Source organism: Gopherus flavomarginatus, chromosome 8 (assembly GCF_025201925.1).
Source record: "Gopherus flavomarginatus isolate rGopFla2 chromosome 8, rGopFla2.mat.asm, whole genome shotgun sequence".
NCBI classification, from domain to species: domain Eukaryota; kingdom Metazoa; phylum Chordata; order Testudines; family Testudinidae; genus Gopherus; species Gopherus flavomarginatus.
Window position 1 is genome coordinate 55,928,224 of NC_066624.1, and position 20,953 is coordinate 55,949,176.

Here is a 20,953-nt window from a genome sequence, read left to right on the forward strand (position 1 = left end):
CAGCACACAAGGAGAACAAACGCAGCCGAACATCTAACCACACCCTAACTCTACTGTGTTTAAAACCCAGTGGTTTGAAGTAACCCATTTCCAGGCCTTGAGGAAGTGGGTAAGGCAGTCGGAAAAGATGGGGAATAGATCCTGAGATTGAGTGGTTGGTATGTCATCCTCGAGAAACTTGTCAAAACGAGTGTCTCAAGTTGCCTGAGTGGCGTGGGCCAAACTGAGGTCCTGTGGTGGAGGAGGGTGGAGGTGGTCTGCGACTGAATCCCCTACTCCTTCCCCTCCTCTGGTTATGGCTAGGCTGCTGGGCGTAATAGTGCTTATCTGCTGGGGTCTGTATTGCCTTCTAGGCTGAGACAGGTTATGCAGCCCTAGAATCTTTAGGGCTGTGAAGCCTAGCATCTGTTTGCTCTGAAAAGAGCAAAGAACCTTCAAAGGGCAAGTCCTGCAGTGTCTGCTGGACCTCCTGAGGAAAGCCAGCTTCTTGGAACCAAGAGCTCCTTCTGATGGTAACCATGGTAGCCATGAATCTAGCTGCAGAATCGGCAGCACCCAAGACCACTTGCAGGGAAGCCCTGGCAATCGTCTTGCCCTTGTCCGCCAGAGCTGAAAACGCCTGCTGGTTGTCTTGAGGGAGTTTCGTTCTAAATCTGTCCATTGACTCCCACATGTTAAAGTCATAGTGATCCAGCAATGCTTGCTGGGTCGCTATGCAAAGTTGGAGGCTCCCCACCATCGAGTATTATTTTGTGCCGAGTAAGTCTAACTTCTTTGGCTCCTCTGGTCTCCGCACATGACCCATCTGTCCTTGCCAGTCCCTCTCGTTGCCCGCCACCACCATGAAAGATCTTAGCGGGGGATGAGAAAGTAAGAATTCACAGCCCTGAGCTGGAATTAAGTATTTGTGCTCCATTCTCTTGACTGTGGGTAAAAGGGAGGCAAGTGTCTGACACACAACCGTAATCGGCTTCATTATTGCCTCATCGCAGTGGCAGAGTGACGTTTGCAGGCATTGACACTGATAAAATAGCCACCCGCTTTAGTAAATCTTGGGGAGGCCCTTAAATCATCTTGAGGGGGGGAAGCCCTGTCACATCGTCATCCAGTGAAGAGGAGGATGTGACATTCTATACCTTGGGGGAGCGTGCTGTAACCCCCATATTCCTCATTTTTATATAATCATGATCTTACATATAAAGCATGCCTTGTAAGGTATCAGGGGAAAGGTTATGATCTGCTAAAAGTCATTCTCTATCCATATATGTACATCATTAATGCATATGAAGTTATGAGAATTGTGTAGTACGGTTGTCACTAAAACATGCTGTAAGTTGGCAGAATTGGCCATATATTAGCTCCCCAGAGGCAACAGCAAGGAAAGTAAGCAATGCCCAGGCGGGGTATCAAACAACCCATCAACATCTGTTGTCAAGCAAGGGAGATACAATGCAATTACTCACCTGCATGAGGCCACACCCAGCGAATTGCTCAACCTTGCTTGGAGAGACTCAGTAATGCTCACTTGACTCTGAAGGGGGGGGGGGGGGCGCAAAGCCAAGGGGGAGGAAAGGACATGAGAAAAGGAAGAGATGTTTGCCATGCTCTTCCTTTCTCTTCCACTTACAGCTACAGACGCCACACCAAGTGACTGAAGCGCTGATCAAAAGGGGAAGTGTGACTGAAGAGCAACCAGCACGCCTGTGGTGAGACACATTTAAGTTTGTAAGGGCACTGAAAGTGTTAAGATTAGCTTAAAATGTGTTTTGCTTTTATTTCATTGGACCAAATCTGACTTATTCTGCTTTGACTTATAATCACTTAAAATTTATCTTTATAGTTAATAAATCTGTTTGTTTATTCTACCTGAAGCAGTGCGTTTGGTTTGAAGTGTGTCAGAGGCTCCCCTTGGGAGAACAAGCCTGGTATATATCAATTTCTTTGTTAAATTGAACAAGTCTCATAAGCTTGCAGCATCCAGCGGGTATAACTGGACACTGCAAGACGGAGGTTCCTAGGGTTGTGTCTGGGACCAGAGATATTGGCTAGTGTCATTCAGTTACAAGTAGCTTGTAGCAGCTTACATGCCAGAGGCTGTCCGTGAACAGCCCAGGAGTGGGGGTTCTCACAGAAGTGCAGGGTAAGGCTGGCTCCCAGAGCCAAGGATTGGAGTGACCTAGCAGATTACCGGTCCAGATAACACCAGAGAGGAATGTCACAGAGGAAGAGGCATGAAAAGCTGTTCTTTCTTCCATCGCCTCCTCTACTCAGGATGCCTGAGCCTACTATTCGGTACCAGTTACGGAACTGGGCTGCATGTCAGGGCCTGTGCATCTCCTCCCTTGGTACAGGTTGGTTACAGTATCTCTCATCGCTGTGGTGCCACAGTCTCCAACTGGACCAAGAAAGAGCTCTGCAAATTGGTGCCTTGGCCTGAGGGAAGCCCATGCATTCCAGAATGGTCACTGCATGGGATTCAGCCCCCATGGGCCCATAGGCCAGGTGTTCTGCACTGTCATCGTCACTGTAGCTCCGGAAACCACCGTTGATCATGCGGAGCAGTGGCTGTAGCGCCGACAGTTCTGTTGGTACTTGGAATAGGTGCCTGAATCTGACCCTGGGAAGGAAGAGGCATACAAAGTGTGGTCCCCACAGCATTGCCGACCCTCCTGGTGCTGGTGAATAGTGCTGTGGTGAAGCCAGAGGGGAGGTAATCAGAAGTGGTTTCCTTCTAGAGAAGGGTCTTGGCATCAGTCTCTCAATGGTGGAAATCTCAGCGTTTCCTGGTGCTGCCAGGGGATCCCAGTACTGGCAGAGTCAAAAGATCCCTGGCTGCCGCATACACCTTTGGCATTGAAGGGACCATGAATTGGTTGGTGCAGTGCTGGCTGGAGTGTAGCTCCTTTTGCAGAGTCTGTGACACTGGTATGGTCATTGGGGCTGGTTGTCGCAGTGCCTCTTCTTTGGGGAGTGGTGCTGCGGGCCTCTAGCAGTTGGCAGTGCACTCTGCACAGATGCTGATGTGCTCAGCACCGAGTCTGATCTCGGTTCCAAGGTGGGTCTCAGCATGGCCTTCATAAGAAGGACTTTAAGTCTCGCTGCCCGGTCCTTCTATGTTCTGAGTTTGAATTCCTGACAAATCTGGTGAGGTCTTTTCTATGGCCTTTTCCCAAGCACTTGAGACAACTCAAGCGTGCGTTACTGTTGGGCACAGGCTTCCCACAGAAGCACGCCTTAAACCCCAGGGACTGAGGCATGCCCTGGTGCCAGGAGTCGGGACCTCCTCTCCAGACACAGAGAGGTGCTTTGCTAGCCTTAGCTTGCTAAGAATCTACTAAAACTACTAATTTTAAAACTCTACAACTAACTATAGATAACTATACACAAATAGCAGATTAAGGACAATCACCAAAAACTTTTTGTGGGTGTAAGAAGGAACCAAGGAGTGAGGGATCGGCAGGGACTCCTTTTACTGACACTATGAGTGTGCGGCACAAGGGGGTTCTAAAGCTGAGTTGACAGATACAACTAGAAGAAAAAATTCTGACAGCTGTGCTCGGGGCACGCACACACCTAAATAGGAATGGACAAGCGTAAGCAATAGAATAAGAAGAGGAATTAAGGTGTGTACTTTTTCCTGAGAGAGAGGGCTATACAAAATATGGGAATATACTGAAAATGAGATCAAGGACAAATATAATGAGCAAATATCTATACCGTGAAGGCGGTTTTGTATCATTCCATGGAAATGTTGAAAAAAGCTAACCCCTACTATCCCAGCTCTTGCTCATTAATGAAGAGGTGATGGCTCATTTGGATTCTGAACACATTTGGTTTACTGCAAATATTTTCCCCCTCCTAACTATATAGAATGAACTCTTTCAAGGGGAATCTTTTCTTCTCTGCCACAATTGACACTATCTGAAATCAGATGTGTAAGTGACATGATCTCATTCATTGACTCAACTAAAAGCTGTTGGTCTGCAATAATTCTGAAATCAGACACCTTTCTGATCCATATTAGCAATACGCACTTTTGCCTAGAAACTCAGAACTTGCTTTTCACATCCAAATCATCTTAAAAATTCTCCTCTTGTTTGTGCAGGTACTTGTGTTAATCCATCCTTCAACATTTTCCTCTCCCGTCCTCCTACCTCAGACCTTCCAGGCTAAACCCCGAGGGACCCTAAACCTGAGGAAGAATGCTGCCAGCTAATAAGACAGATTTTTCACGCCCACATTTTCTGTATCTTTCAACTCCCTTCATCCCTTATAAGAGAGGGACATACAAGGAGTATTTACAGAAGTCTCATAACACTGGTGCTTGTCCATTACTTAAAAGTGTACCGGTGCCATGTGTGGTATATCAGGATATCTAACATCATTCATCCAGCACCGTTGTACGAACTTACATATAGAGGTGTTTACAGACACTAGAATGAAACCAAGCTAACTTTCAATTCATTTATCAAGTTCCCATACAGGAGAGGTGAATGAAACGTAGAGCAAAGAAATATAGGCCTAGTCTACGCTAAAAAACATTTGCCAGGATAGTTATACTGGCAAACTCTCCTAGCATAGTTGCAGTTTTTGCTGGTATAGATTACACTGGTTCCGCCAATGAAATATGCTATACCAACAAGAGTAGTGTTTTGCCAGCATAACTGCATCTACACTAGGGCTTTTGTCGGTATAGAAATGTTGTAAAAAACTCACCTCATATTCACAATACTATACTGGCAAAAAGTTTCCAGCGTAGACCTGGCCTAACACTGTATGCCAAGTAGTTCAAGGGTAAATCAAGTGTAAATGGGATGGGTCTTGCTGCCTCAGGTTCCTTACTTCCTATTTACCAGGCTGTGGGAGTGCTCAGTGCAAATTCGATTACTGTGAAGTATGTTTACTTCACCAGCAAACAAAGTAATGGGAGAAGATATGATTTCAAAGAGAAAAGCAGTAGAGTTTTTGTTTTCAGCTGAAGCCCAGGGACAAAGAGCTGGGCTTCAGAATCATGAAAACTGAAAAGAGTAAAGCACAAACAAGAGATTTATGGTTAAGATAGCTGGAAGAATTGATGATAAAACCAAACAGGATTAAAAAAGAAGGGCATTGTTATCTGACATCAGCCTTTAAATTAGCAAACACCACAGATAACATTAAGTAGCAAAGAGTCCGGCGGCACCTTACAGACTAACAGATGTATTGGACCATAAGCATTCACCCACTTCGTCAGACGCATGTTATCTGACATCAGCTTTTAAATTAGGAATTGTTAAATTGCTTCCCAACTCTTACGAACACAGTGGGCTTCATCTCAAAGACGTATATCCTATATCTGAAGTGGATCAGGTTTTAGTGGCACCAAAACCTGCTAGACATCTAGACCCACTTTTCAATGGGGGCTGCTTAACAGCAAGATTTGTAGAGGATATCTAAAACTTGAGACAAAACTCAAAGGTAAGACAAGACTAGTGCAATTCACAATTCAATGTCCAAAAGGTAGCTGAATTTGAGAGATTTGCACATGAATCTCATCATGAACGCTATTAAAATAACCCCTTTGAACCATATGCTTCCCCATTGCACAGACGCCTCCTGAGGTTTGTGCATGAAGATTTTTTTTTTCAAAAAAAGATAGATCTGTTTGCTTATGAGGGAGAAAATATTGTCAGGAAACAGGAGGGGCTTTGACTGCCACATCCAGAGCTCGCACACCCAGTTTTATGCACTTAGCAGGGCAAAGTGGCCTGGATTCAATCATGGCTGTGCAGCTGGACATTTAACATTTGAAAACAGCTTAGACAGACAGATTAATTGCATTTAACTGCTCAGAAGCTAAACAGCTCAAATCACTATCTGTAAGCATATTGCTCAGCCAATTTTTAATACATTTATGTGGCTCTTGCTATACACCAAAAACTCCAGATGTGTCTTTGGAGATGTCTGGAACTGCTCCTATGATTGTCCAAAGACATCAAAATTGTAACTTTAAAAAAAGGAAGGAAGGGTCCTGAGTTTACATAGACTGCTCAGTTAACATATGCAAAAGACTTGAGAGTTCTGAAACACACATACTTGAAATCACCCTATCTGTAACATTAGTGCAGCAGGAAGAATGGAAAATGAGATTCACAAGCAACTGAATTTTCAGATGAAGATGTCTACCTGATCCTAGAGTACTGTCAAGGTGGTAAGCAGTGAGGAATGAAATTGACATTTGGGGGGAGCTATTCTGATCTCCATGAATGCTCAGCTACTATTACATACTAGGAAGTTAAACCGATGCATAGGAGAAGAATAGAGTAGTAGCACACGAATGAGGCAGCAGAAGCAACTTATGCATCCTTGATGAGCCAGTAGTAAGGTAATCATGCAACTAAACAGGCCTTGATGAGCAAGGGGAAGGAAACCAACTAATAAGAAAAGAACCCAAAAGAAGCATTAGCAAGTTCTGGATAATCTGAAAGGAAATCTCCCTACTAATAAAAGATAAAAACAAGAATAAAATATTTACAAATCCTGATGACCTTAGATTTTTGCTGGCCCATTTATACAATTTACTTTAGAGTTCACTAAGGACTTGTCCACACAGGAAAATTGACCCATGGCCAATGGTACCCACAGGGGAGGACAGCGCACAGCGGAGCCGCCTGCCCCACCCCACCCCCAGGATCCACTGCTGGACATGCTGGCCACTTCCGGGAGTGGCGCAGGGCCAGGGCAGGCAGGGAGTCTGCCTTAAACCCACTGTGTGCCACTGCCACCCCAGAGCTGCTTGAGGTAAGCAGCGCTGGCCGGAGCCTGCATTCCAAACCCCTTCTGCACCCCATACCCCTAACCCCCTGCTGCACCCCTCTCCTGAGCCCTTCCTGCACTCCACACACCCCCTGCACCCCAACCCTCTGCCCTGAGGCGCCCCCCCACACACACACTCAGCACTCCCTCCTGCACCAACCCTACAGTCATGGACGTGCATACAATTTCCCCACCGAGATGTGGCCCTTCAGTGGACATGAAGAATAATTGATCACCGCCCTTTTTATAACAACCATTAATACAGTGGTTCTCAAACTTTTGTACTGGTGAGCCCTTTCACATAGCAAGCCTCTAAGTGTAACCCCCTCCTTATAAATTAAAAACACTTCTAAATATATTTACCATTATAAATGCTGGAAGCAAAGTGGGGTTTGGGATTGGGGTGACAGCTTGCGAGGCCCCATGTAATAACCCATGACCCTCAGTTTGAGAACCCCTGCATTAATATATCTGAATACTTACCAGTCTTTTTTCAAGACAAAATATGCCCAGTTTTTTTTTAACCTTTCCTCATGACAATAGGTTTAGAGAACCTGACATTTTCATTGCTTTCCTCTGGGATCTCTCCCCAAACACAGCCTCCCCTCCCGCCACCCCCAGCTCCCTCCCAAACACAGCCCTCCCTCCCGCCACCCTCAGCTCCCCCCCCAAACACAGCCCCCCCTCCGGCCACCCCCAGCTCCCTCCCAAACACAGCCCCCCCTCCGGCCACCTCCAGCTCCCTCCCCAACACAGCCCCCCCTCCGGCCACCCCCAGCTCCCCCCCAAACACAGCCCCCCCTCCGGCCACCCCCAGCTCCCCCCCAAACACAGCCCCCCCTCCGGCCACCCCCAGCTCCCCCCCAAACACAGCCCCCCCTCCGGCCACCCCAGCTCCCCCCCAAACACAGCCCCCCCTCCCGCCACCCCCAGCTCCCCCCCCCAAACACAGCCCCCCCTCCGGCCACCCCCAGCTCCCCCCGCCAAACACAGCCCCCCCTCCCGCCACCCTGCACTGTCAAGTCACCTGCCGGGCAGCCCCGAAGCACAGACGCTCCCTCCCGAGGAGGGCTCCACCCCGCCTCCCGCGGGGGCCCGCCCAGGAGAGAAGCCTGCGAACCATCGAGAGCTGCTGCCAGAGCGGTACTGGAGGCCTCCTAACCATAGAATATGCGGCTTCCGGACAGAGCGGCCTGGCACCTCCTAACCATAGAGAGCGCGGGCTCCGGACAGAGCAGCTGGAAGCGGGTGGGGGGGAGACCGCAGAAAGACCCCGACCAGTGGGGAGGTCTCTTAGCCACGGAGATCGCTGCCGCCTGCTTCCTGTACAAAGGAGCGCGGGTCTCCCCGCCCGGGGCGGGGGGGTTACGTGTGGGCTCCGTGGAGTCAGCCTCGCGTGGCGGGGCCACATTCCAGTGCTGTGGTTCCTGTGTCACCCGTGGCCATGCCATGTTCCTGTGTCATGGCACTTGTATCACGCGTGAAGTTGGCATGACCTCACATCACGGTGATACATGTAGGGTTGCCAGGTGTCTGGTTTCCTACCACAATGGCTGCTCAAAAAGGGACCCTGGTGGCTCTGGTCACCACCTCTGACTGGGCTGTTAAAAGTCTGGTTTGTGGTGCAGAGGGACTAAGGCAGGCTCCATATGGCTCTGGAAGCAGTGGCATGTCCCTCCTTGGTGTAAGGGCAGCCAGGTGGCTCTCTGTGCTGCCCCCATCTTAAATGCCAGCCCCACAGCTTGCATTGGCTGGGAACCATGGCCAGTGGAAGCTCTGGGGGCAATGTCTGTGGATGGTGCAGTGTGAAGAGCTGCCTGGTTGTGCCTCCATGTAGGAGGTGGAGGGAGGACATGCTGCTGCTGCTGCTTCTAGGAGCTGCCTGAGGTAAGTGCCAGCCAGAACTTGCACTCCTGACCTGTTCCTGTGCTCCAACCCCCTGGTCCCAGCCTGGAGCACCCACCTACACCCCAAACCCCTCATAGAATGATAGATTATCAGGGTTGAAAGGGACCTCAGGAGGTCATCTAGTCCAATCCCCTGCTCAAAGTAGGACCAATCACCAAATGGCCCCCTCAAGGATTGAACTCACAGCCCTGGATTTAGCAGGCCAATGCTCAAACCACTGAGTTATCCCTGCCCCCTGGCCCCACTCCAGAGCCTGCACCCCCAGCTGGAGCCCTCATAGCTCCCACACTCCCTCTGCACGAGCCTGGAGCCCGCCTCCTGTACTCCGAATATCCCAACCTGGAGCCCCTTCCTGCACCCCAAAGCCCTTATCCCCAGCCCCACTCCAGAACCCACACCCCCAGCTGGAGCCCTCATCCCCTCGTGCCTGAACTCCCTGCCCCAGCCCTGACTGCTCTCCTGCCCTTCGAACTCCTCAGTCCCAGTTCAGAGCACCCTTCTGCACCCCAAATCCCTCAACCCCAGCCCCACCCCACAGCCCGCATCCCCAGCCGGAACCCTGACCCCATTCCGCCTCCCAACCCACTGTATCAGCCCAGAGACCCCTTCTGCACCCTGAAGTCCACCTTTCTGGCCCCACCCCAGAGCTTGCGCCCCCAGCCAGAGTCCTCGCCCCCTCCCGCACCCCAACCCCCTGAGCCTGCCTAGTGAAAATGAGTGAATGAGTGAGGGCAGGGAGACTGAGCAACAGAAGGAAGGAGAATGGAGTGAGCGGGGCATCCCCCCTCCCTCTGGCCCCACCCCTGCCCAGCACTCATTCCACCCTGGGCTCTGGGATGAGGCCAGAAATGAGGAGTTCAGGGTGTCGGAGGGGGCTCTGGGCCAAGGAAGTGGGTTGGGATGTGGGAGGGGGTGAGGGCTCCAGCTGGGAGCACGGGCTCTGGGGTGGGGCTGGGGGATTTGGGGTGCAGGAGGGGGCTCCAGGCTGGAGGTGAAGCAGAGTGGTTTGGAGTATGGGAGGGGGCTCTGGGGAGTGGGTTTGGGCTCTGGGCTGGGGCTAAAAATGAGTGTTTCAGGGTGCGGGAGAGGGCTCCGGGCTGGGGGTTGGGGCACAGGGGGCGGGGGGTGATGGCTCTGACTGAGCATGTGGGCTCTGGTATGGGTTCAGTGATGAGAGATTTGGGGTGCAGGAGGGTGCTCCAAGCTGGGGCTGAGGGGTTCAGAGGGTGGAAGAGAAATCAGGGCTGGGGTTGGAGTGCGGGGGAAGTGAGGGTTCTGGCTGGGGGGCTCTGGAGTGGGGCTGGGGATGAGAGGGTTGGGGTGCAGGAGGTGCTCTGGGCTGGGACCAAGGGGTTCAGAGAGTGGGAGGGGAATTAGGGCAGGGGACTGGGGCGCAAGAGGGGTTCGGGGTGCAGGCTCCAGACAGCGCTTACCTCAAACAGCTCCCGGAAGCAGCAGCATATCCTACCTCTGTCTCCGATACAGAGGCACAGCCAGGTAGCTCTGCATGCATCTGCAGTGTCCCGCCCCCCACAGTTCCCATTGGCTGCTGGCACATGGGGCGGGGGCATCGTGCAGTACCCCGTGGCTTCCCCTACACGTAGGAGCCGAAGAGGGGACATGCCACTGCATCCGGAAGCCACACAAAGCCATGGCAGGCTCCCTGCCTGCTTTAGCCCTGCTGTGCTGCCGACTGGACTTTTAATGGCCCAGTTAGCGGTGCTGATTGGAGCTGCCATTGTCTCTTTTCGACTGGGCATTCCAGTCGAAAACTGGACACCTGGCAACCCTATCACAGACACCACACCTCAACATCACAGTGTTTGTGTCATGTGACAGTGCAGTGTTGCTAAGATAACAGCAAATAATCAATTTGCAGACACCTAGAAGATAATGGATGATAAGTAACACTCAGCATGGATTTGCTAAGAAGAAATCATGTCAAACCAACCTGACAGCTTTCTTTGACAGAGTGACAAGCTTTGTGGATATGGGGGAAGTGGTAGATGTGGTATATCTTGACTTTAGTAAGGCTTTTGATACTGTCTCGCATGACCTTCTCATACACAAACAAGGGAAATGCAACCTAGATGGAGCTACTATAAGGTGGATGCATAACTGGTTGGAAAACCATTCCCAGAGAGTAGTTATCTGGTTCACAGTCAAGCAGGAAGGGCATATCAAATGGGATCCCACAGGGATCAGTCCTGTGTCTGGTTCTGTTCAATATCTGCAGGAATGATTTAGATACTGGCATAGGGAGTACACTTATAAAGTTTGTGGATGATACCAAGCTGGGAAGGGTTGCAAGTGCTTTGGAGGATAAGATTAAAATTCAAAATGATTTGGACAAATGGGAGAAATGTTCAGAAGTAAATAGGATGAAATTCAATAAGGACAAATGCAAAGTACTCCACTAAGGAAGGAACAATCAGTTGCACACATACAGAATGGGAAATGACTGCCTAGGAAGGAGTACTGCAGAAAGGGATCTGGGGGTCATAGTGGATCACAAGCTAAATTTGAGTCAACAGTGTTACACTGTTGCAAAAAGCATGAAGTCATTCCAGGATGTATTAGCAGGAGTGTTGTAAGCAAGACACAAGAAGTAATTCTTCTTCTCTGCTCTGTGCTGATAAGGCCTCAGCTGCAGTATTGTGTCCAGTTCTGGGCACCGCATTTCAGGAAGGATGTGGACAAATTGGAGAAAGTCCAGAGAAGAGCAACAAAAATGATTAAAGGTCTAGAAATCATGACCTCTAAGGGAAGATTGGAATAATTGGGTTTGTTTAGTCTGGAGAAGAGAAGACATTGGTGGCAGGAAGAGGCTTGGTGAGGCTTAGCCTCCTCACACAGGGCAAGAAATGCCAGATGCAGGTGTGCCAGTCTGCTGTCTTTGGAGTGCCACCACTGGAAGTTCCAGAGAATCAAGGAGGCCAGTGGCATCTGGACCAGGGTCCTTCCTGTGCTCTGCCCTGATGCCCTGCCCATGCTGTGTCTCTTCTTCCCAAGGCCTGTCCTCACTCTGCCTCTTCTCACCCTAATTCTGCCTCTTTCCACCCTGATTCCATCTCTTCCCCCCGAGGACCCTGCCTGCCACTCACTCCTCTCCGCCCTCTTTCCCTCTATCACTCACCCTTAAGGCAGGAGAGGGTAGAAGAGAGTGAGCGGCAGGAGCCTCAGAGGAGGGGGTGGAGAGAAGTGAGTGGCGGGAGTGGGGGCCTGGAGGGAGGGGATGGAGAGAAGTGAGCAGTGGGGGAAGAGGCAGAGTGGGGAAGGGATCACACCCTCCACCTGCCCTGGGCCAGATGGGAAGCCCAGGTGGTGGGGACATGGCCAGGGGGCTGCTTTCGTGCCCCCCCAGCGCAGCTTCCTTGTCATGATGTTTGTCCTTCATGACAGCACTGGCTCCCTGTGTCGCATGTGACAGTGCCACATCCCCACATCATGGTATTTGCATTATCTCACATGGCAGAATGTACAGTAAGGGTCCAAAGTACATCAAACTCTCCTAAACCTCTTGCAGGCTGAGTTTAAGACAGTCCTACACCCTTCTCCATTTGCCAATCATCTCTGCATGTTTACATAACCATGGAGACATTTAGACAGTTAGGTCTTGCAGGTGGATTTTGCAGTAAATTGTTACACTTCTTAGTCTGCAAACTGAAGAGCATATGACTGTGAAAAGAACAATTATTTTAAAGTATTCAGGTAAGAGAAAAAAGCAGATGTAGAACCAATCTTACCTTCAGTAAGAGAAAGAAGGCTGATTTGTGACTAGATGATCTAACAGGTTTTTTCCATCTCTAGCCATCTTTGGCCAAATTCAGACCTGTTATGACTGGGCACAGCTTAACTGAATTTAATAATCCGTGTATCACATATCAAAGGGAGAGGTGGCATGGAGAAGACCATTATAGTATCAAAGGACCTCAGCATTTCTTTGGCCAGCACACTCTATTCTGGGTTCCCATTGTTTCAAATCATTAGGTAAGAGATTGCAAGATGTATCAGGGAGAGGTTCCTTCATATAGCACTTAGTTGCCTTATGACTGGTTGAGGACACAGATCTCACATTTTTTAAATGGTCCAAGCTCAGCAATTCCTCCCATTTCTCAACATATTGCATCATGAATAAGAATGCTTGTACTGGCCCAGTCCCTGGTGTGCCTGTTATTTGAATATAGCAACAGCTTTAGTCTCCAGGGCTGGGAATCTGGCACCAAATTTGCTTAGAAAAAGAGAAAAGGGAATTATATTACTCGGAGGAATCTACAGGGTGATTTGCTCTCTGAGATGGTTGAATTTATGGGCTAAGATCAGAGTTCAAGAAATGTAAGACAAAGAACCTTTGGAACTGGAACAAAAGATGGATGTTGTAGCACACTGGTGAAATAAGACTAGAAATAAAAGGAATATTTTGGATCCAGAAAGTTAAAATAAATCAAGATGAGTTTTTCCTAATATATGTGCTCTATGCAAACAATTTGTGGGAATTTTCTGTCTGCCCAGTAGAGGGCCTCATTGTCAAAGGATTTTTTGGACTTGAATCCTTTCTGTCTATTCAAAAGAAGTTCATACCATAAGAGTGAACCTACGAGTTTATTTCGAATTTAGCAGCATTAAACCGAATTAACCCTGCACCCATCCACACAATGAAGCCCTTTATTTTGATATAAAGGGCTCGTAAAATCGATATCTGTACTCCTCCCCGAGGAGGGGAGTAGCGCTGAAATTGGTATTGCCATTTCGAATTAGGGTTAGTGTGGCCACAATTCGATGGTATTGGTCTCCGGGACCTATCCCACAGTGCACCACTGTGACCGCTCTGGACAGCAATCTGAACTTGGATGCACTGGCCAGGTAGACAGGAAAAGCCCCGCGAATTTTTGAGTTTCATTTCCTGTTTGCCCAGCGTGGAGCGCTGATCAGCACAGGTGACCATGCAGTCCCAGAATCAAAAAAGAGCTCCAGCATGGACCGTACGGGAGATACTAAATCTGATCTCTGTATAGGGAGATGAATCTGTTCTATCAGAATTCCGTTCCAATAGACGAAATGCCAAAACATTTGAAAAAAATCTCCAAGGCCATGATGGGCAGAGGCCACAACAGGGACTCAAGATAGTGCTGAAACTTAAGGAGCTGAGACAAGCGTACCAGAAAGCCAAAGAATGAAATGGACGCTAACGGAGGGAGGGGCGACTGACTACTGTAGCTATCCCATAGTTCCCGCACTCTCCGAAAACCATTTGAATTCTTGGCTGAGATCTCAAAGCCTGAAGGGTCAAAAACATTGTCACAGGTGGTTCAGGGTATATGTCATCGCCCCCTCCCTTCTCTCTGTGAAAGCAAAGGGGAAAAAATTCTCTCTCGCCTTTTTTCAATGTCACCGTATGTCTACTGGATGCTGCTGGCAGACGTGGTGCTGCAGCGCTACACAGCAGCATCCCCTTCCCTTGCCTTGCAGATGGCAGACAGTACGGTATGACTGATATCTGTCATCGTCATCCCGTGAGTGCTCCTGGCTGGCCTCAGTGAGGTTGGCCGGGGTCGCCTGGGAAAAAATAGGAATGACTCCCAGGTCATTCTCTTCTTTAAGCTTTGTCTAATGGAGATTCACGCCTGCCTGGAATATCATAGCAGCTGGAGGCTTCCCTCCCCTCCCCCCTTTGATCTCTGCTTGCAGAGGCAATAGAGTCGGTGTTGTTTCTTAATTCATGCATTCTTTATTACTTCATCACACAAATGGGGGGATAACTGCCATAGTAGGCCAGGAGGGGTGGGAGAGGAGGGAAGCAACGGGTGGGGTTGTTGCAAGGGCACCCCCTAGAATGGCATGCAGCTCATCATTTCTGCAGGATGTCTGGGGCTCTGACCCGGAGCAGCCGTTTGCCTCTCTGGTTCTTTAATAGACTTGCCTGATATTCTAGGCAGGACTGACTCTCCCTTTAGACAAAACTTAAAGAAGAGAATGACCTGGGGAGTCATTCCCATTTTTGTCCATGCGCCCCCGGCCAACCTCACCAAGGCCAGCCAGGAGCATCCATGACAGTAGCAGATGGTACAATATGGCTGGTAACCATCTTTGCTAACTTGCAAAATACAAGGGGATGCTGCTGTGTAGCGCTGCGCTACCATGTCTGTTAGCAACATCCAGTAGACATATAGTGACAGTGAAAAAAGGCTGAATGGGCTCCATGGTTGCCGAACTATGGCGTCTGCCCGGGCAATCCAGGGAAAAGGACTCGAAATGATTGTCTTCTGTTGCTTTCACGGAGGGAGGATTGACTGACAACATTTACCTAGAATCACCCGTGACACTGTTTTTGCCCCATCATGCATTGGGATCTCAACCCAGAATTCCAATGGGCAGAGGAGACTGTGGGAACTATGGGATAGCTGTGGGATAGCTACCCACAGTGCAACGCTCCAGAAATCGATGCTAGCCTCGGTACATGGACGCACACCGCCGAATCAATGTGCTTAGTGTGGCCGCGTGCACTTGACTTTATACAATCTGCTTCCAAAAAACGGTTTCTGTAAAATCGGAATAATCCCGTAGTGTAGACATACCCTGACTGTATATGTGGAGTGCATACTACAGCCAGAGAATGAGATGTCTCTTCCAGTTCCTTCATTCTATGTTCCTGAGACCAGATATATTTTGTTGAAATCGAAGTGTTCACTTGCATAATGAGGGATGGTCTAAATAATAATTAGTTCTGCCATGAGTGCAGGGGACTGGACTAGATGACCTCTTGAGGTCCCTTCCAGTCCTATGATTCTATAATGGATTCCCATACAGCTCTGCTAATTCACCTCCATTCCAGTCCTGGCCCCCATTCCCAGCTCTGCCAATCCACCTCACTGCTGACCTTCTGCTGACCTCCTTCATATTCCAGTCCTCTTCTCCTTGAGCTATGATATTTCAGTCCTGGAGATGTTTACAGTTTTACCAGTACTAATCTATAATGCTTCCTATTTTCAGTATCAGGTGTGTTCTGAGCAGGGACAGAAAATTGTGCCAAACTGCATTAGTTCTCTGATGTGGCTAAATGTCCATGAGGAACCAGACTTGAAACCTCCAACCTCCTTTCACATATGGCACAATAGGCATCTTGTCTTGATGGACAATTTTATAGATGGTTAGGTGGACACTGTGATTCTCTTTTGTTCACCCCTTTCAGTGAGATGGTTCCTAAATGCCCCTCCATTTGTCCCATTCTGACAGGTCTCCTTGGAATACAACTGCAATGTGATAGATAAAGCTGGAAAGGGGAAGGTTAGCCTCACTGATCATGATATAAACACATTTTAACATATCACACTAACTGAAAGTGAATAAGGGGTTTTCCCTTTTCCCTTTTCACCTTCACCTCTACCTAAGTCCTGATCAGTGGCACTGTTCTGCATGGTGGACAACCTAGTAAACCCCAATTGTCTTTGCCCAGACACAATCCTGAGTGCTTTTCTTGAAACCTTGATAAGGAGTTTTATATCTACATTATAGATATGATCACTTAGATTCCAATTGGGTTGGTCCTCTCCATTGTGGTGGAAATGTGGAGGCAAAAGTGATGTCTTCGCTACCAAGGTTCCTGGCCAATTGTGGTCACTGAGGTTCTGGAGAGCTTCACACTGCCAGTTGTGATCTGAAGCAATATCCTTCTTGACTGGCAAGAGCCGGTGGAGACACATTGTGTCCATAACTGGTGCATATTGCCTTTACCTCCCTATGGGAGGGCAGCTCTTAATGATTGACTGTTAAGCTCATGCTCAAAAAACCAACAGTCTCCCCCTATAACGCCCTATTTCTAGTCTTCCTTTTATAGGACAGAACATGCAGAAGGATTGGACAAGATGTCCCTGGCTGCACCTGAAGGTCTCAGAGATTCGTAACCCTTCCAGTATGATATCTATGTGTATGACAAAGAAGTGATGCTGGTCTCATTGGCAGTGATGCCCTCCTTCTGGTGATGGGTAAAGGTCAAGTGTTCATGTTGATTTCTTTAGACTGTGATACCATCCACCACACACCACAAAAGGGATAGAAAGAGTCACCCTTGAGTAGGTCCATTCATTTATCTTGGAAAGAATGCGGACAGACGTATTGCTCTTCTTTTCCTGTGGGCTTCCCTCCTGCTCAATGTGTATATGAGGATGCAAAAGGTGATAGGTGGGTTGGAGTGCAGTATAATCAGTATTCTGCTAGTACTCAGCTGTGCATCTTTATTTCATGGGTCTGCACAGTTTAGTTACTTCTCTTTCCCTGTGTCTAGCCTAGAGGCAGGTTTGGATGAGAACTGGCTGGAGAAAGCTTACCCCAGCTTTGACAGAGATAATAATGAAAGGCTGGGAAAGGCAACCAAAGCAAGGAGATGGTGAAGCAATCTCAGTCCTTTCAGCTGAGGGGATATGCCTACCTGTTGTTACTAAGACCTGGTCCACACACAAATTTGCACCAGTTCAACAAAGGTGTGGTTTTAAATAGATATAGTTAAACTGGCTCAACTTGTGTATGTAGACAGGGCCTAAGAATCACAGCCTAAAGATCCTGTTAAATCTCCATCTGTTTCTGGAAGTTGAGATAGCAGCAGTGACGCTGGATGTTCTTTCTATCTTCATGTATCAGGAGTAGACAAACATAATCTTCTGTATCTGGGTTCTGACCAGTAGTTAAACTTTCCTCTTGCATGCATGACACTAGTGGTGTCTAGATTGAGCTGGCTTCTAGTTTATTTCCAGCTGGAATTTAAGCTGTTGGCTTTGATCTCTAAAGGTCTTGATGGTTTAGGTCCAGAGTACCTGAGACACCTGTCTCTCTCTTTAGAGCCTGGATTGATAGTCGAGTCAGCTGAGGCAACTAGGCTAATAAACTAGGCTACATTTGTACATCTGGGACTTTTGGCAGGGCTGCATAATTGGTTCCTAACACCTTTGTTTTTTAAATCATCAGCCTTTGTTGCATTGATATTAAATAAATCAGGTGACTTGAAAAATCAGAATTGTTAGTCTGATTTGGAAGTGTAACTCATAAGGTACATTTTCAGTGCCTTGCATGTAGATACAGAAGGTATAGACATGAGACGTAGCTCTGAAAGCTGCTGAGAATCTGACTCTTTACAGTACAAAACTGAAGAGTCACAAAAGCTTTTATGTATGTGGTCTCCCTTATGCTCAGGCAGAGCATTACCATTAACTTTATCCCTCATAAGTAACTTACTGCCAACTATGCAATTACTTTGCCATGAAATAAAAAAATTAAAAACACATAGGGACTGATTTTCAAAAATGTGTGCAGTTACACAAACAAAAAAGTAAATGGAATTGTGCACCTAAACAGAAACACCCAGTTATTATGATTACACCTGCAAATTGGGCATTTTTTGCACAGATGGCCATTTATGCATATAACTAATCTTTTGCATTCACCAATACCTGTTTTGTGCATGCAATAGCAGTAACTTGCATGCATTAATGTCTGAAATTCAGGCCTTTCAATTCTACAAAAAGCCTCTGATTTCCCTGACATCTGCCATTTGTTCTGAGTCTTTGAACTATTTCTACTGCTAATCCAACAGGATGTAGTAAAGTAACAGAGTGATTAGTGATGAGTTACTTTTAGGAGAAAAAACACAGCGATGTGTCATTGTGCTTTGTATTTTTAGAGTATGTGCTTTGGGGAAGGGGGATGTGACTGGAACTTGGAGAGGAGCTGGCTGAGATCTAATGCTTCCCAAATGCTTGAGTACAGTAGAGCAGCTCCCACAGGAGATAAACAAGTTAGTCACTCAGAGTGAGCTCAGAGCCTAGGTATTTCAGCATCCATGAGAATTTGTTGCAGCCCCTTGATTCCAGAGAGAAAGGATGTGTCCATGCTAATGTCTGTGAAGGAGATATCTACCAACCAGCCTGTGGACAGTGACAAATCCCATGTTCCTAGGATCAATCCTTTTTCCCCACAACTGCTGTCCATTGTCTAGTGCAACTACCTGCTCCTTTTCTCACTCATCATACACTTGGCCAACATCCCAGGCCTCTCCCTCTTGCTCCAGCATTCTTTGCAATTATACTGGAGAATGCTCAGGCTGAAAGGGGATCTCAGCAGGTGTCTTGAGGAAAAAAGACCTACCCTCCTTCACCTCCCCAAAGATGGTGGTAGCCTTCCCAATATTGTACTGTGGCACAATGCTAAGACATTGCAATGTAAGGGGACTGCACTGAGATGTATCATCATGGAGGGATGCCGCAATGTCATGTTGTCCCATGATATCATGGAGTGGTGACATCCCATTGGCCTCATAAGTATTTCAGCATGCAGTCAAGTTGAGGTGGGGCCTGAAGGAGAAAACGTGAGATTTGCACCACTGGTGTGAAGCAACTGATTGCTCAATGTGTGAGGCTCAGTACATGAATCTTCTTAACCTCTCTCTTTCTTTCCCTGTTGGTTTTCTCATCCACATCTGGCACAGCTCCCTGCAGTGCTCACATGTGTTACATGAGCCCTAGCAGCCATCCTTCCATAGCCCAACTGCATTTGACCTGCTCCTTCCAAAGACCAACTTTGTCATCAAAGAGAACTGCATAGAGAGACTGACGCAGAATCACAGATACCTGCTTAGTAGGAGATGCTGCTACTGGAAGCTCCTTGGACCAGGGACCGTCTTTTTGTTGTGTTTGTACAGCACTAACACAACAGAGTCTCAGTCTACAATTGGGGCTCCAAGGTGCTAGGGTGATGCACATAAACAATAATATTACATAAGTAATGAATGCCCATTGAAAATGCAGCTGTGGGTATGACAAGCTTATTACATAGTACCAGTGTGTAGATGTTATGGTTGATCAGAAGATGGGCTATCTAGCACTTATTTTATCCATTTACAATAATAATAATGAAAATCCAGGCCTATCATTTTCCATTCCACGTATCCTTCCCTTCCCACCCCTTGTTTGCCACTTGTCTTCTTAGACTGTAACATTTTCAGGGCAGGGATCATGTCTTCACACATCTTTGTACAGCTCCTGGCACAGTTCCTGATGGGGTGTTACCAAATACCATAAATATTAAAAACGATAATATAAGTACTATTGAATAGTTAATACCAGGGAACAGTGACAAGCTAGGACTTCTGCAAGGATCTCGCATTCTAGGTAGAGAATTTGAGAATTCTAGTCCTCTTCACGGCACTGAATTCATATCTGTGGTGTTCAGTGAGCACTCAGTGCTTGCGAGAGCTCTGCTTTATGCTGTGCATTGTTCCAACTGGCTGTGCACAACAACAAGAACATCACAGCGCCCTGACCAGAGTCTAAGCTCTTAAAGGCCTGGCGCCCATCACCACATGTCTATGTATGCATCTCTACAGGCGTGTATGTCTCTCTCTGCTTGGTTTTAAATAACTCTTTTGTTCCTGGGGCAGATGATTCATCAGCCTCAGAACATCCTGGGATGCCTGGCTCAAAGCTGAGAAGGAGCCACATATGGGGCATGTGTCTCAAGAGCCTCATGTTATCAGAGAGAGACGTATGGTGCCGCTAAGGGTGCATCTACATGGCAATCAAAGGCCTGCAGCTGACCCAGCTCAGCTGACTTGGGTTCATGGGGCTATAAAATCGCATTGCAGATGTTTGGGCTCAGGCTGGAACCTGGGCTCCTAGACCCTGCAATGGGGGAGGCTGCAGCCTGAGCCCCAATATCTACAGAGCTATTTTTAGCTCTGCAGCCCAAGCCTCGCGAGCCCAAATCAGCTGAGCTGGGCCAGTTTTATCGCAGTGTAGATGTACCTAGGGCTGATTAGGGCACAAGATCCTGCTGTGGATTCTCCGACAAAGCTCAGGACCTGGGAACTTACTTTCTCCCCCTTCCCCCCATAAATTATTCTAATTTAGATGCAGCTACATGGGTCACAAGTTGTTTAAAAAAAGCAACAGCCCTCATAATGCTTCCCTTCCTTTCCCTGGGCTGAGGAGCAATGATGGGATGTTACATCCGGCCTGTAGGACACAGAATTAGCCTCCTGCCTGGGAAAGACATTGACAGCTCTGCCTGCAGATCCATCACTCCTGAGTTCTGAGGTCAGCGGCACATCACTGTGTTGCTAGGAAAGCCGTTCCATATCCTACAGATGCATCCTCTCCTCAGCTTGCACCCTCTCCAACAACTTGCCACGTGAAAGACAATTGCCTTTTTATTTTACCTTTCCTATTCATTTGCACCCCTGATGGTCATGTCATCAATTCTGCTG

The 20,953-nt window shown here is 48.0% G+C and overlaps 1 protein-coding gene across 3 annotated transcripts in view; it reads right to left on the reverse strand.

Annotated features, from left to right (window-relative positions):
• Positions 1-7,943, reverse strand: part of TMLHE (trimethyllysine hydroxylase, epsilon) — a 39,597-nt gene extending 31,654 nt beyond the window's left edge. For all 3 annotated transcript variants that reach the window (XM_050965597.1, XM_050965593.1, XM_050965596.1), the window contains exon 1: positions 7,823-7,943. The gene's annotated coding sequence lies outside the window, so the exon portion shown is untranslated. The remainder of the gene's footprint in view (positions 1-7,822) is intronic.
• Positions 7,944-20,953: the final 13,010 nt, after the last annotated feature.